Source organism: Triticum urartu, chromosome 2A (genome assembly GCF_056163025.1).
Source record: "Triticum urartu cultivar PI428250 chromosome 2A, HENAU_Tu73, whole genome shotgun sequence".
Lineage (NCBI taxonomy): Eukaryota > Viridiplantae > Streptophyta > Magnoliopsida > Poales > Poaceae > Triticum > Triticum urartu.
The window spans coordinates 279,371,271-279,380,737 of NC_141874.1; positions in this window are offsets into that span (position 1 = coordinate 279,371,271).

Consider the following 9,467-nt stretch of genomic DNA (forward strand, 5'->3'; position numbering starts at 1 on the left):
CCCCCTCTCGCTCCTCCTCGTGCCTCATTGGCTCATGTCCGGCGCGATTGAGCTGTCACCGCCGTCGGACATCGTCGTCCCGGTCACTTCCGGCCGTTCTAGCTCGCGCCCGTGCCACATACGAACGCGGGGCGGTGCCCTGGTCCGAATGGTTCGAGCCATTGCTCGAACTGGACCCATAGATACATTCCCGTGCATCGCCGCCGCTCCTGAAGCTCGTCGGCGGTGCGCGCGTGCGTTTAAACGCTGGTCGTGCTCTGCGTGTCGGCTGTTGCTCGCACCTGCAGTTGTTGCTGCTCATGCTGGTACCTCTGCTTACAGCCGCTGCTCTACTACTGCGCTATTGTTGCCTGCGACCACAGCAGCTGCTGCCTACACCACGCCCGCGCGCGTGTCCCCTCCTACATCCTACTCGCGTGGTCCTCGGATCGGCCTCAGCCGACCGCGCCTTGGCCGCACTGGCCCCGAGCTCCGAGCGCCCGGCTCACCCGCAGCCGCCCGGGCCTGCTTGTGCACGCCCCGCCACGTCGTCCTTCCCCCCAGCCCGCTCGGCACTGTCGCCACCGCCTGCTGCGCAGCTGCACTGCTCTGCTGCTCCGCAACGCGTGCTCGCCCGCCCGAGTCCGTCGTTCCCCTCCCTACGTGTTGCTACCCCGCGCTCCGGCCACGTCCAGCGTGCGCGCGCGCCCCGCCGTCGAGTCCAGCTCACCCGCACCTCCACCCGCCGACGCTGCTTGCGCCTGCCGCCCCGCCTCCGCTCGCCACTGCCAGCCACCTCCGCCTCCACGCGCCACTGCCGGCGGCCCCCTGCCCCGCGCCGCCTACTGCTGCCATCGCCACCTTCACACGCCTCCCCAGTGCCCTGGCCTACTGCTCCTGGCCGCAACCACCGAGCGTCGGTGCGCATGCAGGTGGGCGTGCCCAGCGAGGCTGCCTGTGCCTCTGTCCCTGTAATTGGGGTCCGGCCCCGTTTAGTTTAGGAACTAATCCTAATTAGTGCTAACCCCCCTCCTAATTAGTGTATGAGACATGGGCCCTATCTACTAACTACCCCTTTAAAACAATCTATTAAAAATAAAAGTGTTCCTATGACTGGTGTGTGGTGGGACCACCCCTGCATTATTTCTATGGATAAGATCAAATAAAGCCCCTCTATGACATGACCAGTCAACCCTGTCAGCTTTAACTGTTGACTGCTGACTGGGCAGTCAACGGGTCCCACATGTCATATACTTACACACATGGCTGGTACACTCCTGAGTACCCAAAACAATTTATCTAATTATTAATTTAGAATTAAATTAAATTCAGTAATTCTAAAAATGTTTTGAAACTTTGAAAATAAATAGAAAATAATCCGTAACTCGGATGAAAATAATTTATATATGAAAGTTGTTCAGAAAAATCCAACGAAACCGAATACGTGGTCCGTTCATCTGTCACATGCCCCTAGCATGCTGAACATGGAACCGTCCCCCTCTTTTCTTCTGTCCAGAAAATGCCAAACACCGAAAAACCCTCCGGATGTTCCCCCCTCCGTCTGTAATGTATAGCACTATGTTAGGTCAACCCTAGCTCTGCATATTTTCATGTCATGCTTAGTGATGCATTTGTTTGCACTGTATTTATTGTTTCTTCCCACTCTTCTCTCCGGTAGACCCCGAGACCGATGATGCCCCTATGATCGACTACGTCACTGACGACCCTTCTTCCTTTGCAGCGGAGCTTCCAGGCAAGCAAACCCCCCTTGAGCATTCCAATATCGCTCATTTCTTTTCCTCCCATGCTTGCATTAGAATTGCTACTATTTTTCTATGATCCTATTCTGATGCATAGCCTGTTTTTGTTACCTGCATTTGTACCTTACTTGTTTATTCTAAACTGCTTAGTATAGGTTGGTTAGTGATCCATGTGTGACCCTTAACCTTGTCCCAGTTGCCCCGCTTTATGTTTGATGACTCGATCAACATGATCGACGTCCAGGCCCCGACACCGCACATCACCCCCCTTAGTTGTACAACTCTGCAGAGTTATTTATCGAGTGCCGAGGATGATACCTCGTCAGCACTTCTTATGTTAACCCTGTAGTGTAGCTATTCGATCGTGGTCATCGAGGGTGATTCCTCCTTCACCACTCCCGATAACGACTCTGTCGTGCAACCCCTCAAGTGTGGACCATCGAGGGTGATCCCTCCAAGTCCACCTTGACGGTTACATCGAGTGGAAATCCATTGAGGGTGATTCCTCGGGTTCCCCCCTTGTTGTTTCGGACACACTGTTACTTTGACTTACCATAGAACCATGATGACATCGGGACGGCCTTGAGGGGTACCCACGAGTGATGTGAAGTCGGGTTGACCTGGAGGGTACCCGAGAGATAATTATGTGGAACGGTCGGGCATTCTTAGCCCTTGCCGTAACTCCACGAGACAGGGCAACGGGGTCACATGATCGTGAGTCTCTGCTCGTTACCGCGCACTACCAAGACACTAACGGTTTGGATATTTGATCCGAGTAGACCTCTGGCCTTTTTTGCATTGACCACCACACAGGAATAAGTGTGGGCACTCTGCGTCGTATGTATCAGTTGAAATCTCTTCGGACGTCAGCAATGGAGCGGCACACACCCGGGTGGCCCGCGTAAGCACCTGCCTTATATAAGGAGGTAGCCAGGACTGATCCCAGCCGTCCACGCCAAGTGCAAGAGTGCGAAGGGCGATGTGCCAAAGACCCCTGAGCGCTTAGGATGTAGACCGATGTGTTGGCCTCTCTGTTGAGCCTAGGTAGGACTGCAATGTGTTGATCAGCCGAGGGCGGTCATGACCTGATGGTGTGTCCGGTCGGAGTTGATTGAGCGTGTTGGGTAAGTTTGTGCACCCATGCAGGGAAGTATTATCTATTCGAATAGCCGTGTCCACGGTAACGAACGTGCGGAGTTGTATCCCGATCGATACAACTAGAACTGGATACTGAATGCTGAGGCATGTTATGGAAATGATGGCTCCGAGATTGCTTTCTCGCAGGGAGTCGAGGAAGTGATCTCTAGGCGATGTTACAACATACTTACTGATATTATAATATGCTACTCTTATCTCTTCTGATCATGCAAGATGCTTGAAGATGCTAGTCTATGATAGGCTAGGCTTTCCCCCTTCTATTTTGGCATTCTGCGGTTCAGTCCATAGATACTACCCATTTCGTTGATACCAATGCATATGTAGTGTAGATTCTTGCTTGCGAGTACTTTGGATGAGTACTCACGGTTTCTTTGCTTCCTCTTTTTCCCCTTCTTCATTCTTCTTGGATGTCACAACCATATGGAGGAGCCCAGGAGCCAGGCGCCACCTTCGACAATGACTACTACTACACCGAGGGTGCCTACTACTACGTGGAGGCCACCGAAGACCAGGAGTACACTACTGCAGGATGCTGCTAACGCGTCACTACGATCATAGACCCTTTGATGAAACGGTGTGCGATGCATTAATCACAAACAGTGATGTAAAAAATCGTCAAAAATATGCAAAACATTTGCGATGAAGGATACATCAAACACGGTTCAGATTTTAGTTGCGTGTGCGATGAGGGGCATATGGTTCAGTTCAATTAACTGTTTGCGATGTGGCAGAACAAAAGAAACGGGTAGCCAGATGAAGGCGTGCGCGATATATGACATATAGTTCACTCGAATGAACTTTTTGTGATTAGGCAACAAAAAAGAAACGGTCAGCCAGATCAAGGTGTGTGCGATATACGACATATGGTTCACTCGGATGAACTGTTTTCGATTAGGCAACACAACAGAAACGGTTCAACCGGATCAAGGTGTGTGCAATAGAGGGCATACAGTTCATTCTAATAAACTGTTTGTGTTGAGCCAAGAGAACAGAAACGTTTCACATAAACAAGATGTGTGTAATACGCGGCAAATATCCAATTACATAGGTGGCTAGTGCACACATGACATTTCCACACACCAAAGTAAACTATTACATGCATAATTAACTAGGATAAATGATCATATGATCATCATCTACTTCTTGTGCTAGCTCGATATTCCTTCTATGCTAAGTTTCCATTAATTGATGGCATTTTATGAACACGCCACCATTTCCCGCCATTTCCCCACCAGTTTCCCGCCACCCAGCGATATTGTGCATAAACCTAGGTGGTGCGCGATGCACGGAGGCAGCAAGCGCAGCCTGTAGCACATCCACCTTTTTCAAGCATGCCAACCCACCAAAGCGCCGCCTCTGCCATCAACCTGGTCGACGAGGAAAATGAGCAGGCGCCACGGCCCGTCGAGGCCGAGGCGCTCCCCAGCAACGCTATGGACGATGTCGTGATGCGCGTCATCGCCAGGGTTGAGCAGGCCCTTGGTGCATGGCGCTTCAACTCCGTGGATCAAGATAGACCCTCGTGCTGGGGGAGGAACGCTGGCAGCAAGCCTCGCTCAGTGCGGCAAGGTACCAGCAGGCGCTGCGGCGATACCACTGTCGCAGCGTCGGCTCCAGGACGCTCGAGGTGGGCGATCTCGTCCTGAGGCGGGTGCTCTCCAGGGAAGGGCTGCATAAGCTCTCACCCATGTGGGAGGGCCCGTTTAGGATTGCCCGTGTCTCTAGGCCTGGCGCTGTGCGCCTGGAGACGCAGGATGGGATCCCCATCCAGAACGCCTGGAACATCCAACACCTCCGGAAGTTCTACCCATAAAGCAAGGCCGAGTGCCTGTGAAGGTCTCCGCCCATGAAACTCTCACGTAATAATGAGTGGGGCAGTACACGCCCCGGAGTCTCCAGAGTGCCGCCCTCATGACTCAGGGGCTCCCTCCCACGTCCTAGTGGCAGCACTTAGCTCCGCGCTGGTGAGAAGACTAGACTAGGTTCCGGACGCGGCTGTTCATTTGCTTTCTGTAGTTGGTTTGCAACTTTTTTTAATGAAATTTGAAGTTCCGGCGTTTCTCGATTGCTCGGTTGAATCCTTTCTTTTCTCCACTTCGCTCGGTTCTTTGTTTCGCGCCAGGGAGGACAGCAGTTGCCCGACGCTCTCCCTCGCGTGCCTCACATGGGGGCTGGGCAGGTGTGTGCGTGCACTGGGCTAGCCTAAGCCACGGACACACCTTGCCAAAGCCCTGTCGCTCTAGAGCTTCAACTCCCCTGACCTTCGCGAGGCACCCTCGATTGAGCTCGCGGTTGGCGCACCCCTCTAAGTCCGTGCCGCACGGGTACCGCGACGTGGTGCGCTGGGCCATGATTATGATGCCTCACGCAAGGGAGGATAAGGCACCCGACGGATGTCCTAACAATTTCTCCAGCTTTGTGACGCCTCCCGAGGTCAACGGCTCCCGAGCCAGCAACAAGGAGGGCTCACCAGGCGCCAGAGGGCGCGCCCTCACGAGACGGGAAACTACCCCGGGCGCATCCAGCTAAGTTATCCCTCTATGTCTACATGAAGCACGAACGTCATAACACAACACAGGAACAATAAACATGGCATGAAAATTACGGTTCATTACACGCCCACGCAGGGCCCCATGCTTGTTTCTTGGAATGCAGGAAGAAGGGAAAGGACAAGCAAAGGCGGCGCGCGCTCACAGCAGCTCCCGAGGGTCGGCTCCCGACGCCCCCCGGACTCAGCCAGAGTTCTCCTCACGCTTCATCGGAGCGCAGCAGTGGGACGACCCACCACCGCCCTCATAGCGAGCCCGGTGATGTGGCAGCTGGTCGTAGTCACCGCTGCTGGGGCTTTCGCTGGAGGAGGAGCCGCCGCTGCCAGATAGGCCACAGCCGTCGCCAAGGGTGAACTTGCGTCCGGCGTCGTTGCGGCCGTGGTCAAGGCTGGCTCGTCGTTGCCACCGCTGTCCTCGGGCAGCACCCTGCGCGGCAACCATCTTCCCCAAAAACCCTCACGTAGAGGATCGCGACGCCGTGGTACTTGAAGTGGAGGGTGCACCTCCTGCTCAGGCTACGCGTGCGGGTGAACGTCTGCCAGCCGCCGGCCAGGACCGCGTTGCCCGCAGCGGAAACCTCCACCGCGGCCCACGAGGCCTTGCTGCAGCAGCCGTCATCTTGCAGCCATAAGCCGTCAAGACCTGCGGCCGACAGCTCACCGGCGAAGGAGCGAGAGAGCTGGAGCCAAGTGCCGGCCGGCTGCTCCAACCATACGACGAACTCTGGGAGCACCTCCGCCAAATGGAAGCGCAGCTGAGGAGGCTGGGCGACCATGGCGCGCCTCCCCTCGGTGCAAGGGATGCTCCGCCTAGAGTGGCCCTCGCCGCGGGAGGGGGCACTGCTGCGGCCGCTGAGGACGATACCGGTTCCCGAAGGAGTACGCCCGCGCCCCTGAGGGGCCACGACAAGGGTCACAGCATGCTTGCGGGGGCGGCCACGCCCCCTTTTGGGCGGTGTAGAGTTGGGACCCCTCCTGGCATGCCTTCCCCTTCTCCGCGGCCGAGAACCTCTTTGTCGGCGCCATTGGTGTCGCAGCAAGACGACGGAGCAAAGAAGAAGAAGAAGCAAACGAAGTGGAGGAGAAGATGAGCAACGGGGGCTCCGCCCCTCTCCTCATTTATAGCCAGAGGGAGGCTAACCGCCGGTCTCCACGATCATAGGTAATGATGTTATTTCTTTTGCATGCAGCAAGGTCTCGTCAAGTCGAACGATTGCTGAGGCAGCATGGGGAAGTGGAGGCATCCGCGTCCCACCAATTGCCACGCATCAATCAAGGCCGCAGGAGGTTGGGGCCCGTGGTGCTCCGCACTTTCCCTTTGGCTTTGCCTCGCAGCCAAGCTCGAGCGCGCCTTGGGCCCGGGGGCTACTGTCGATGTTTTGGGACCGGGGGTGCCCAGACTTGCCTGCCTACGGGCCTGTGCATGGCTCCACCAATGGCCTGGTACGGCCCATCCTCACCAGCAACCACTCAAGACCCTTGCGAGGGGCCAAGCCTCGTGAGGCGGATGACACCAAGACCTCCTCGGGAGCAGCCTCACTGGGCTGGCTCCCGAGGAGTGGAGATCTCTATGCAAGGGGAACCTCGCGAGGTTCACGTGACGTGAGCCATGACGACCAAGGCCAGGCCGGCGCCAGCGGGCGCAGTGTACCAGTTTCCTCTTTCATGCTAAAGAGGCAGGCGCAGGCGAGGAGTCCCGAGGCATCAGGCAAAGGTTTCCATATCGATGCAACAAGACCAAGACCAGCAGGACGGCAGTACGGAGGTCACCACGGAGCCCACAATGGCGTCACCACCAGAGCCTTTGGCAGGTGAAGACCACCTTTTGTCAGGACAGCCTGTACTAGTTGTCTCCCTTCAAACTTGTCCATTGTGGGATCCCTTCCCGCCTAACATTTGGGAAGAGGACCAGGGCCTCTATAAATAGGACTAGCCACCACCATAGGGAGGGATCGACTGATCTTGGATTGGATCCATTCCATCCTCACATCCACCAGCTCGTCGAGCTCAAGAACACCTCTCCTCCACATGATGTTCAACCATTGTACTAGTTCATCTTTAGCCCGTGAGGCAATCTACCAACGTCACACTGGAGTAGGGTATTACACCTCAAGGTGGCCCGAACCAGTATAAACCCTTGTGTCTCTTGTTCCTTGGGTTCGTCGAGCTAGGCCGAGAGATCGCTGAGCGAGTGAACTAGGGAGAGAGTGTTCTTCGTGCGAACCCTAGCCAGAACCTGCAATCCGACACTGGCAGTCGACACGGTCGAGGAGCGGCTATGCCCATGCAAGTGCGGAAGCGCCATGCTCCGCACTGGTGATAAACAACTGAGGGCGGCCCCATGGCCACATCAACCTCAGGGAGCCACCAGGCTCAATGTCTAGCCTCGTCGCAACACTTTCCCCTCGGAAGAGTCACGCGAGGGGGCTGGGCACAGGGGATAAACTCAGGTCAAGCCTAGCATACGCCACACTTCTAGGTCCCTCGGACCTGGTCGTCGCGCGCCCCTCCCGAGCGGGTCCTCGATGAGAAAAGGTATGGAGGTCTGTTTGTACGTCAAGGGGGACTCCTGAGCATTGCGACTCAGGATCCTAACTGGTGATGTAGCTCCTCACCCCTTGGTCTCGTCCTGGTGATCCGGACGACCCAATGGCACCTAGGGTATGCGAGGGGCCGGGCCTTGCCGACGCAGAATGCTAAGGCCTACTATCTCATCTCCTTTCCGCGGGCCATTCGTACGTCAAGGGGGACTCCTAAGCATCGCGACTCAGGAGCCTAAATGGTCACGTAGCCCCTCACCCCTTGGTCTTGTCCTGGTGATCCGGATGACCCAACGGCGGCTGAGGTATGTGCGGGGCTGGGCCTTGCCGACGCAGAACATCAAGCAAGCGGGAAGGAAATCACAAAATCCTAGAAAATTATTACAAAACGTTGTCTCTTAATAGCATGGGCACATAAAGTTTTAACGCCTCCACGAGGCACGGCGCATGTTGCAGGAAATGAAAATGGAGGGAAGCTGTGACGCCCCAAGACCGGCACTCCAGATGCCTACCATGGATTCCGAGATTCGTCGGGTGATTTGTTTTGTTCGTTGCATTCATCTTTGCATCATGTGCATTGCATCATTTCATCATGTCGTCATGTTATTAATTTTTCCAACTAAAATAAATAAATCGCATAGATCTTTGATCTATTTAAACCGAGGGGATTCACATGGTGATATCTCTTTATAACATATATTCCCAATATTTTAGGGAGCTATAATAAATATTCCATTATTTGAAACTGCTTTCGTCTCTAAATTATTCAAATCCTCGATCTTTCTCCTCTTGCTCCAAATCTAGTTGTGGAGCTTTGATATTATGTCAAAGTAGTCACATACCATTTCAGTTAACTTCAGGTTCATTTGGCCCTCCAAATAAATTCCTTGGCTCCTCTTTTCTTTTTCTGAAATATGGAAAAGAAATTCTTTTCTTTCTTTTGGACAGCCTAGTCGGCCTCTTGGGCCTGACTAGCCACGCCCACCCTTTCCCATAGCCCACCTAACCCATTCTTAACCCTAGGCCCATCTGCACCTTAGGCCCAGCAGCCCCCGCTGCGCCCGATCCCCCTCCTCTCGATCTCACCCTCTCCCTCCCGTGGCGCCGCCATCTCCCCTCGCACTCTCCTCGACCCCGTGCTCCAGCCCCTCGCTCGCCCGTCGTCCTCCTTCCCCGCACCTGAGATGCTCTCCATCGTCAGCCACCTCGCGCTCGCCTCCTTCTCTTCCTCGCGCGCCCGCGACCATGGTCGCCTCGTCAGCAAGCCCGTACCCTTCGCCGGAGCCCTTCCTCCGCCTCTGCTCCGGCCTCCCACGACCGCCGCGCCGCCATGAAGGACCCTGTTGCCCGTGCCTCGAGCTACGCCCGCCGACCTCCTCTGCTGCCATGGCCGCCGGCGACCGGAGTCTCCCTGTGTGTCCTTCCCATTCCTGCCGTCCCTGCCACCGGATCGGGCCGGCTCCGCCCGGCTCCACCCGCCCC